This window comes from Pteropus alecto, unplaced genomic scaffold, assembly GCF_000325575.1.
Source record: "Pteropus alecto unplaced genomic scaffold, ASM32557v1 scaffold8, whole genome shotgun sequence".
Classification (NCBI taxonomy): domain Eukaryota; kingdom Metazoa; phylum Chordata; class Mammalia; order Chiroptera; family Pteropodidae; genus Pteropus; species Pteropus alecto.
The window spans coordinates 15,859,958-15,869,957 of NW_006494609.1; the positions used below are offsets into that span (position 1 = coordinate 15,859,958).

The window sequence follows — 10,000 nt, forward strand, 5'->3', positions numbered from 1 at the left end:
TGCATAAGTGATAGAGGCACGTGGTTCAAATTCATATGGCACAAAAGGATGTAAGGTGAAGAGCCTTCCTACCACCCTTGCCCATCAGCCTCCCAGTCTCCCGCTCCCCGAGGCACCTACTTGGTCCTTGCAGAGATGGCCTCAGCTCATCTCAATGTACCTGTGTCACGTATGTGCACGGGGCCTGCCTGCTGCCCTTGATGACCTGGGTTCTTGTGTCCCTGCTGCCTCCAGCTTCAGTCCTGGCCAGAAACTGGTCCCCCAAATCCTGGCTTCCACAGTAGCCATCTCCATGTTCAATGAAGTTTCTAAGAATTTTTGGCGGGGGAGGGGGTGGGTAAGGGAGGGAAATGTCAGCTGCTCTTCCACTATATATGACTATTATTGTAATTATCATTATGATAAGTCTAGAGTAGTGCCTGGCCCATAGTATATGCTCAATCCATACTTACCGGATGAACGAATGAATACTAATAACATCACTGAATGTTTGCTATATGTAGGGCACTATCCTGAACTCTTAACAGCAATCCCACGAGGTGGTAGTGCTTATATTTATTTATTTGTATTTATTTATTTATTTCAAAAAATTATTTATTTTTTATGGTGACGCTGGTTAACGAAATCCAATAATTTTCAGCTGTCTTATATTTTCCATTTTAAATGAAAGGGAATCAAGGCAAAGAGAGGTTTAGTCACTTGCCAAGGTGACTAAGCTGGGATTCTAACCCAGGTCGTCTGGTTCCCAAGCCCATGCTTAAGCCACCAGTCGACACAGCCTTTGCCATCGCCGTCACTCGGGCCTGATCACACATAGCACTGGGGACAGCTTTACCAGCAGCTATGAGCTGGGTCTTGATGGGCGTAAACAGCCCTAGCCTAGGACTGGTGTTAGGGAGAAGCGGCCCGCGGCATGGGCAGGCAGTCAGGTTAGGTTGGATTCAAGGGGCTGGCTGACACAGTGAAAGAGTCTGGGACCCGTGAGCCAGGAGAGGTTACAGAGGGTGGAGCAACTCAGCCCAGGTTCGTAAGAGGCTGTGGGCATCCAGGGTGCTCGAGAGCATAGAGCGGCCAGGGCCAGAGGGCAGGCACAGGGAAGCTGTGAGCCAGCAATCAGCATTACTGAGAAATGGGGCCTGGGGCCAGGCCTGGCTCAGAAGGGCCCATAGCACCGAGGCTGGGTGGCTCCCACAGGCTCCTCCAGGATCCCAGTGGGGCTCAGTGTGGGCTGCTAGAACCCCTAAGGGACACTGGAGCACCCAGCAGTCAGCCTGGAAGGCAGGGCTAGGAGTTGGGCAATGCCTGACGTGAACCCAGAAGCAGCAGGCCTGCAGCACACACAGGTGTGGAAAGTTTGAAGGCCTTTGACCTGCTAGACCCCTTGATGTGGGCTGTGACGTGCAAACTGTGACAGCCTGACCTGTTCTTAGCACTTCCGGCGTCCGGAAGACCTGCTTAAGCTGACTTCCCCTCTAGAGGCTGTGGGCAGGGACCCACAGAGCCTAGTCCTGGGTGCCCTGAGACCAGCACCCCAAGGGTCAGAGGCCTTAAGCTGCCCCTCTGTGCCCCAGCTCATCATAGAAGGCCTTTTGGTTTCTGGATGAGGTGAAACTCGGGGAACTTTGTCGCAACAAGATATTCCCAACGCTGTCCTTGGAGCTCCAGGTGTCTGTGGGGACCCACCAAGGCCTCGTGCAGATATTTAGCCTGTGGAACTGGACGGGGGGCATTCGCCACATATTTGCACATTATACGTGTGAGAGAGTCTGATGCTGAAACCGGCTGCTTCTCTTCCATCCCCACGTGACCACCATGGTCAGCCTGGAGCTGTGTTTTTTGTCCTGAGTCTAGAAAAGACTGGGCCAGAGGTGGAACCAGGCAGCCGCGGTGGCTCAGCTTCCACACATCCAAGAAAAAGCATCTGGTGGATAGGAAGCCACAGAGAAGCTGGCTTGGCTGCCTGCCTGCCTTCTCTCAGGCTCTCCACTGGGGCAGAGCCAACCTGGCTTGGAAGAGAAGCCTTCAGGTGGCATCCAGCCAAGAGTCAGTTGAGTCACAGAATCATGGAATTCAGAGCGCTAGAAGGAGCCTTAGTCCTTGATCTGATCCATGCTCCGTAATGAGGAGCCCAGATTCTGCCTCTCTCTACTCCGGAGCCCGTGGCAGACATCAGCAGTAGATCCTAACATTCTTCCTCTGCCGAGGCTTCAGCATAAACATCTAGGCAGCTGCTGCCAAGCAGCGGGGTTCACATGGAAATTCAACCTACTTGCCATCCCAGATCTTGCCCAACCTTCTCATTTTACTGAAGAGGCTGCTAAACCTAGAGAGGGAAGGCGAGTTGCCCAAGGTCATGTAGCGAACGACAAAACTGGCCATGGTCTCTTGAGGCTGAGCTCAGTGCCATTTCCTTTACGTGATACCCGTTCTGATGCATACTGCCTTTCTGATGCCACTACTCACCTCATAAAATCTCCTCTCCCTTCATTTCCACGATGTGATCCCAACCTCAGCATCCAACAACTAAGTATTGGGATGGTCGAGAGGACTCGCATAGGGGAACATTAGAAGTAGAGGGCAGCCTTAAAATGCCAATGGCGTGCCGCAGCTGGTAGGCTCGCAAAGACCTATTGTTACATATTCAGGAATTTTGCAAGCTATTTGTTAAATCATCGATAGCTGATTCAACAAATAGTGGGAGTGTTGACGCCAAGGAAATCGATAATCACTACACGTCAGGACTTTTTTTTTTTTACTAGCACACCACTAATCCAAACCAAATGTTCCAACTGGTCTTTGGGTGAGCTGGCCCGCATCCAAACATTCCCAGGTCCTCCTCCCTTGCCAGCGAACTCCTTCCGTTCCCTACCCTGGGATCTAATGAGCCTCGGCTTCCTCCATGAACGGTCCCCAAGCCCTCCAGCTCATCTAGCTGTTACCATTTGTTAAGTGTCAGCGGCGTCTGGGTTCTTCCCTGACGCTGTTCCACTGGATCCTCACATGAGCTTTGATGTAGGTGGCAGTCTCCCAGTTTACAGAAGGGGACACTGAGGCACAGAGGGGTGCAGTGGCTGGACTTTGTTCATCACACAGGACCCGGGGAAGAGGAGTTCTCCCAGCCCCAGATGCCTGCTGCTGGCGTGGTCTACCCCTGCCAGCATCTTTATCTGCAATCGGGAACTCCAGGGACTCGCTCCCTCTGCCATCAGCTGCTACTCCTGTCCTGTGGCTGCCATAGGTCAGAGAAATGGCACCCGCGACTTTCTCTGGCTTGGCTCCGCTGTCAGAGGATCGTCCTAAAAGTCCCCTGGGGCCTGATTCTTTGGATGGACTCATCTTGGTTACCTTCCAACGCTGTTCTCAGGCTCCAGAACTGACTCTGAAACACCGAGAAAAGAATAGCTGGAGTCATTGCACTAGAAGCAGGAAGAAGCCTACGTGCCCGGAGACCACCCTGACTCGGTCTCCCCAGCTTGTGACATGCTCTGGGACCTGGGGGGAAGGCATGTGCACGTGGGTGTTTTGTTTTGTTTTTTAATTGAATATTTCAAGCATAGTGAAATCTAGGGGGAAACTTAGCAATGCCCTGAGTACCTACAATTCAGCTTTATTAAATCCTATCATTTTGCCATACTGCTTCAGATCTTTTAAAAATAAATAAATCATTATAGAACTGGCCAAACCTTCCATCACACCCCTCCCTGATCCCATTTTCCTCCTCCCCACTCAGAGGTGAACGCCCCCCTGAATTTTGTGTGTGTGCATCCACGAACAAGATGCAGAACTGGTGTGTATGTTTTTACACTTGATGTAAATGTTTTTCGTTCCTTCTGCAATTTGCTTATTGCACTCAATGCTAGATTTTTTTTTTTGTTTGATTTAAAAACCTTTTTCTTTTAGCTTTTACTTTTGACATAATTTCAGACTCACAGAAAAGTGGCAGGAATAGTCCAATGAATTCCTATATGTGCATGCCACCCAGATGCACCAAATATTAACATTTTGTCTCATCTGCTTGGTTTTTTTCTCTCTCTCTCTCTCTTTTATTTTTTCCCTGAACCTCGTGAGAAGAAGTAGCAGACACTATGCCTCTTTACTCCCATATATATCAGTTAGGATGTCTCAAACACAAGGACATTCGTGTACTAAAGTCAGTGCAAGGATCAAAATCAGGAAATTAGCATTTGTGCAATAAACAAGGTTTTGAGATTTAACTGTGTAGCGTGGGTTCCTGCCCTTTAGCAGCTGGGTGCTAGTCCAGGGTGAATGAGTCGCGACTTACTTACGCATTCCCTTACGGATGGACATTGGTTGTTCCCGTGTGCTCCTCAGTGTAAATGCTGCTGCTGTGGCCATCATCACTGTCCCCTTATGCCCCTGTGCATCCTAGGAGTGGGGCTGCTGGGGCCTGGGCTGCGGCATCCCCGTCACTTTTAGATTTTGACAGATCGCCTTCAGAGCAGGTGCAACTGTTTCCATTCTCAGGGGTGCATCCCCGTCACTTTTAGATTTTGACAGATCGCCTTCAGAGCAGGTGCAACTGTTTCCATTCTCCCTCCCACCCCCGCCGATGCTCCAGTGGCTTTTAGGGAGAACAATAGGTTCTCACCTAGCTCAGGCCATTTCTCACGTTGTTGCCATAGCAACGGGTGTTCCTGACAGAAACCGGGCATGACCACATACATGGTTACCCCAGCCAGAATAACCACCTAGTTGAGGTATTTTTATGTGCCAGACGCTGCCTGACACACGTGGCAGGCATTACCAGCTCCACTGTCCAGATGAGAAAGTGAGGCCTGCGGAGGTTAAATAGCTCGCCCGAGGTCACACGGCCAGGACGTGGCAGGGGTTCCAAAGGAGGCCGTGTGAGTCCTAGTTCTTTATCTTTGGGCCGCGCAGATGGTGTGAAATAAGCGCCAAGGCTCTGATTGTGCGTTCGCAGTGAGAGGGCGTTTGCTGAGAGGTCGATGTCTCTTCCTGTGACATCCCACACCTCCCCCCCGAACCTGCCCTTGTCTTTCTGGTTCCTTCCTCTCTGTGCAAAGGGAGTCATTTCATTGAGAAGCTATCAGCATGAAGAAAGGAGAGGATGGAGCGTGGGGAGCAGCTATGAGTGACTGTCCCCCTCACCCGGGAGTGACATGGCAGGGCATGGCCTCGGGGCCTCCAGGATCGGAGTCAAAGAACACTCCTCTCTGGGCCTCTGGACAGTCTTGTCCCAGCTTGAGGAAGAGGTGCCACTTCAAACAGGAGGAAGGGGCTTTGTCTGCTGCTACTCGTGCACCTCGTACAGAGTGGTCGGCCGGTCCCGTGGATCGCTGAAGCCACGCCCAGCCCCTGCTAGCTGGACAGCCCTGTCAGGCCAGGGACTAGGCCTCTCCATCCCAGTAGACCCCCTCGGTCTTGTTGAAGCTGGGAGATTGGCCTGCCCGAGGTCAGGATAGTGGCTGGGACAGAGATGACCTTTGCCCTGTCCTCCCCTTCCATACCATACAATCCCCAACCCCCACTCTGCATTCTCGCCAGGTCTGCACAAGGGGACTTCAGCTCTCCTCACGAGGAGGCATCATTGGAACTTACTGAGCTGCTTCCCTGCGGCAGACAGAGGTGGCCCAAAGCCAGTGCCCTCGTGAGCTGGGACACTTCCATACCTTCCTTCCAGACAGGCAGCATCCAGTGGGGCCGCGCCCCGCAAGCTGCCACCTCACCACTCAGATCCCACGGTGGGGGCGGCGTTCTTAGTCAGCGGAGATTCCCTCTTCTCACCCAGATTTCATAGGCTTGTGTGGGGGACGCACGTCCCAGGCCAGGGAGCCGTGGACACGCCATGCCAGTTTACTTCCGTCAGGGAGCTGGTGAGAAAATCTCCCAGATGAACTGGATGCTGAGGCCAGGCCCAGTCCCTGCAGCCCCAGGCCAGGGTTCTCCCGAGTGTCTGACCACATGGCAGCTGGGAAGGGCAGCCGGGGTGTCAGAGGCTGTCGGGGCTACTGACTAGAGCTGTGTGCTCTACTCCCCAGGAGCAGAAGGAAAACTAGCTGTGGACCGATCTCTCTCCCCGCTGGCGTTGCTCTAAAGTTTCTGAGGCTCATCATTTTGTGCCAACAGTGCCAGTAATACCCAAGCTACCTTTGCGGCGCCCTCGGCTGGAGTTTGGCTGCTGAGAGGGAGGCCGTGCGTGTTGGGGTCGCCTGCTCTGCCAGCAGATGACATACCCCGTGCCATGTGGGCTCAGTGACAGTCCCTGGGAGTCAGGGCTGACATGGCCAGGCTGTTCAATAACAGTAATCGTGGCGGTGAGACAAAGCCAGTCACAGTGCTGGCTCCGGGGGTCCCCACCTTTGCCATCCTGCTTGAGCCTGACAGCCCAGCCCTGAGCTCCATCATCAGCACAGGCATGTTACAGTCACAAGTCAGCATCCAGAGAGCTCGAGTCGCCCGAGGCCCAAAGTCAGCAGGGATGCAGGGTTAGGGGGCAGCTGCCTGGCTTCATTACGCTTCTTTGGCCTGGTCAGAGCAGGTGGCCGTGTCACTTTGTCCTTCAGGACTCTGTCGCTGCTGTGACCAGAGCAAGGCCCAAACTCCCCCAGGCTCAGCTGCTCTTTCTCTGACTTCTCGATCTGGCTGCGGCCCTTGGCACTTAGAGATTCCTCTCCAACCCTCAGATCCTTGTGGCTGCCAAGTCACCACTTAGGGGCCGTGTGCAAGGCTTTGTTACTTCTGCGCCGGCCCGCCCAGGGAGAAAGAAGAACAGTGAAACAGCTGGACAACTCCTGGAAAGCCACATCTTAAGAGCCTTTGGTTTAGTCTGAGTAGCCCGGATTGGCCTCCAGGGCAACTCCAGTTCTTATTGGTCTTTTCACCAGCACTAGCAGGGCTCAGATCCTCCAAGGGATGTGTTTCTGTGCCAAAAAAATTGACATCTTTCATGTCAAGCCATGTGGTTCCCAGGAACTTGAACTTATGGGTTATCTCTGGGGCCAGATGTTATCTTGGGTATATAAGCTGAGTGCAACACACAGACGTGTACCCCAGTCACTCTAATCAAATACGCAAATCAAATCTAAAATCAAGGCTACGAAGTGGGAGAATCGTAGCAGAAGAGGAAAAGAAGAATTTCGACTAGAAAAACAATAGTTAACATTTACTAGGTACTCGACGCACATCTCATTGAATTTTCCCAGTAACCTAATTAGGTAAAGATTATTATTATTTTTTTACAAATGCTTAAACTGAAGCCCAGAGAAGTAAAGTAACTGGCCAGAGATCACTCTGCCTGGATTCAAACGTAGAGCTTCTAGAACAGCAGGCAGGCTTCTTCTGACCGGGCCTTCAGGGGTGGGAAGAGCTTCATACCCAGTAGATTTCCGTAACAAGTTTTTACCATAAAAAAAAAAAATTGAAAGAATTTCTTAGTAAACACTCATATACCTACCACTTACTCTTAACATTTTTGTATATTTGCTTTATTACATATCTATCTTTCCTTCTATCTATCCGTAAATTCATCTGATTCTTTTTATTTTTTATTTTTTTCGCATTTCGAAGAAAGTTTTCGGGTGCCTCTTGCATATATTAGCATGCATATCATTAACTACAGTTCAATATTTATGGTTTTTTTTTCATTATTTATGGTAACATTGACATATGATAAAATGTGAGTACACATATCTAAGTGTACCATTTGAACTTCATATAAATAGATTCGTACAGTACGTAATTTTTGCAACTGGCTTATTTCACCCAGCATAATATTTTGAGGTTCATCCATATGGTCGTGTGTATCTGTAGTGCCTGTTTATTGCTACTATTCCATTGTGTGAGGGACCACTGTCTGTTCATCCATTCTCCTACCGATGGGCCCCTGGACCAGTTTGGGGCTATTATGAGTAAAGTTGCTAAGAACATTCACGTACGGGTCTTTCTGTGGACATACACTTTCATTTCTCTGGGGTTTATACCCAGGTGTGAAATGGCTGGGCCAGAGGGGAGGCATATGTTTAGGTTTATAAAAAAACTGCCTTTTTCCAAAGTGGTCGTACCAATTTACATTCTCACCAGCAATGCACGAGAGTTCCCATTGCTTCCGTCCTCATCCTGTAATGCTGGCACGCTTTTCACTTTAGCCATGCTAGTGGTTGGGTCGTGGTATCTCATGCGGTTTTAATTTGCATTTCCCTAATGACTAATCATGTTAATTACTCTCTCACCTGCTTAGCGGCCTTGTGTATGTCTTCTTCTTTGAGGAATCTTCAAATCGTGTGCCCATTTTAAGGCTCCAGAATGCTTACAGGGACGCCTGCCTTGCCCCTCTCTGCCCTCACCTGGATGCCCCAGGCTTCCTCAAGGCTGCTCCTGGGCCGATAACTCAAGGCCTTAACCATTCTGTATGTCTGGAATCTCTTCTCGCTCATCACCATCTAATGTACTCTAGGTCACTCATTCACCTCGTCCATCACCTGACTCCTCCCCTAGAAGTTTTTTTGGTTTTGTTTTTTTGTTTATTTTTTAACCATTTTGTTCTAACCCAGGGCCTAGAATAACATCTGGCACCTGCAGACCCTCAGAACATATTCATAGTATGAACGAATGTAAGGCAAATCCCCTCATTTCTCCCAGAGCCTGTTGGTTGGATCATGGCTTTGGTTCTGGAAAAGAAAACAAGACCTTCGTCCCAAAAGCCCAGGTGCCATCTAGAGCCACCAGCAAATGACGGAGTCTTCCAGGCCACCCCCTGCCTATTACACAGATGAGGAAACTGAGACCCTGAGTGGGAATGGACCTGCCCAGGTGTAAGCCTACTTAGTGGCAGAGGAATTAAGAACTGATGCCATTAGAATCACGACTGGCCCCTGGGGAAGGCCCCTGGCCAAGCCAGGAGACTTGAGGATGTTCGCAAAGCCTTTTGGTGCAGAAGACATTTTTGGTTTTCAAGGGGCCTTAGAGGAACCTGATGGGCCCCAGAGTGTTATTTTCTGGGTAATTCTGGCCTCTATCGATTAAACTTCTTTCCCGGAGGAGATGCTGCGACCACATCTCAGGGCCTAGGAAGAGGTTATATCAGCATCAGCTGGGCTGGCCCGTCCTTGAGCTCTAAATGAGACCCACTGGGCCGCAATTCCACAGCCTGCAGACATCCATGGGGCTGCCCTGCTGCCCTTCCCAGCGCCAGGGTGCCCGTAAGCTCCTGGGACATTCTGTTGTCCTGGCGACCCAGCACAGCCTTCTGTGTGGACCCAGAGGGCAAATTCACAAGCCCCGTGTGCACACACAGTGTCCGTGAGACAGCGGCTTCTCCGAGGGTTTGGGAGTGGGGGCGTCACCACCCCCTCCCATCCCGGTTTAGTCCCCTGACATTGGCGTCTCTCTCCTCACAACACACCTCTCTAGTCAGGTTTCTGCCAAATCAGCAGTTTAATATAGCACAGCTCTGCTAAGCCGGTTTAATCCCACCACCCAGAGAAACAGAACCACCGTCTGGATCCCATCCTCCCTTTGGAAAAAGCTGTTTCCTCATCAGGACTTCTGGGTCCAGTTGCCCTCTGACCTCCCTCATCCCCCACCCCCAGCAAGTGGTTCCACTCTCCTAGGCCTTTAACAGGGCTAATTTGGGCTCAACCCTCCCCCAGGCAGCTCCTTACAGCAAACACCACCCCATCCCTGGTGCCCTGGGCAGCATCACGGGACACGGGGCAGAAGAGGCACCAGCTACACCTTCCTGGATGTATAACTCTCCCCTCCTGTCTGATTAAGGTGTTCGCCCCTGCTGATACCCTGAGAGATTTGGTTTTCGAGGGGGCTTAGAGGAACCTGATGGGCCCCAGAGTGCTTATTTTCTGGGTAATTCTGGCCTCTATCGATTTATCTTCTTTCCCAGAGGAGATGCTGCAACCACATCTCAGGGCCTAGGAAGAGGTTATGTCAGCATCAGCTGGGCCGGTGCTTCTCAGGCAGAATGCAAACAGACCACACAGTGCACCCCCCAAACCCCCCAACCCGC

At 51.1% G+C, this 10,000-nt stretch overlaps 1 protein-coding gene across 1 annotated transcript in view; it reads left to right on the plus strand.

Annotated features, from left to right (window-relative positions):
* The window catches only part of RIN3 (Ras and Rab interactor 3), a 101,817-nt gene that overhangs the window by 13,075 nt on the left and 78,742 nt on the right, over window positions 1–10,000 (plus strand). The window lies entirely within an intron of this gene.